This window comes from Temnothorax curvispinosus, unplaced genomic scaffold, assembly GCF_003070985.1.
Source record: "Temnothorax curvispinosus isolate PA1 unplaced genomic scaffold, ASM307098v1 QBEX01010001.1, whole genome shotgun sequence".
NCBI classification, from domain to species: Eukaryota; Metazoa; Arthropoda; class Insecta; order Hymenoptera; family Formicidae; genus Temnothorax; species Temnothorax curvispinosus.
In genome coordinates, this window is record NW_020219781.1 from 1 (window position 1) to 1,226 (window position 1,226).

Sequence of the window (1,226 nt, forward strand, 5' to 3'; positions counted from 1 at the left end):
TTTGCCGGAGCCTGTAAGACAAATTACATATATTGCAGCTTTTGTATCATAATTCATAATAAAAAAAACATCTTTTTATGTACCTGCAATGTAACGTGCTTTCCATCAATACATCCTATACAGTTTGGATAGTTCCAAAGTCGCTGAAATTCGTTGGCAATTTCCTGCCAATTCTCTGGACTGTCATCAGTAAAATATGTCTCCTTCAAAGCATTCCATATTGCCCCGCAGGTCTCTGATATTATCTTTGATGCAGTATTATGGCCAATTCGATAGGCATATGAGATCGATGCCATGCTGTCTCCTGATGCTAAATATCGAAGTGTAATTTGCAGACGTGTTTCAGGAGGAATTGGCTCTCGAACAACATATTGTTTCACAATCGATGGGCCGACTAATTTGAGTAGTTCTTGAAATAAGATGGGATCCATTCGGAAATAATTGACAAATTTTTGTTTGTCTGCAGTCTCCATTTCAATTACGCGATTATCACTCGCTCCTTGTAATAATCGCCGTTGTACGGTAAATATAGGACGCACCCAATATTGTCGTTCTTTTTTAGATTCTTCGTCTATCGCAATTACGTACAGTGCATACAATAACAATATTTTACGTCGCAATTCTTGTCGACGAAAACTACTGTAACTTCGTTTAAATTTATTTACAAAACAGAAAATGGCTAGTAGTATTGTTTCGGAATCCATTTTCTGCCGTACACCGATGTCACGCAAAAGTCACAACAATTCTTCGGCGAACGCAAGCGAGGTGATCCTCTTCGAGGAGACAAGATTAAGGGCGATCTGGATCTGAAACGTAAATCGACATGGTGACACACTGTTCTCGGAGTAACGTAGATGATTTGGATCTAGATTAAGCGGCGGCGAATACCTTGGCGATAACCTTGGCGATCTTGATCTCGACACTGCCGTACACCAATGTTACGCAAAAGTCACAAAAATTCTTCAGCCAACGCAAGCGAGGTGATCCTCTTCGAGGAGAAAACGAGGGCGATCTGGATCTGAAACGTAAATCGACATGGTGACACTGTTCTCGGAGTAACGTAGGTGATTTGGATCTAGATTAAGCGGCGGCGAATACCTTGGCGATAACCTTGGCGATCTTGATCTCGACACTGCCGTACACCGATGTCACGCAAAAGTCACAAAAATTCTTCGGCGGATGCAAGCGAAATGATCCTCTTCGAGGAGAAAACGAGGGCGATCTGG

At 41.9% G+C, this 1,226-nt stretch overlaps 1 long non-coding RNA gene across 1 annotated transcript; it reads right to left on the reverse strand.

The window, feature by feature from the left end:
• Positions 1–88: 88 nt before the first annotated feature.
• LOC112459601 lies at positions 89–1,208 on the reverse strand. Its single transcript, XR_003041343.1, has 3 exons — positions 1,099–1,208; positions 889–1,018; positions 89–806 (listed from the first exon to the last, which is right to left on the reverse strand). It is a non-coding gene; the product is annotated as an uncharacterized LOC112459601 (long non-coding RNA).
• Between the last annotated feature and the right edge of the window lie 18 nt (positions 1,209–1,226).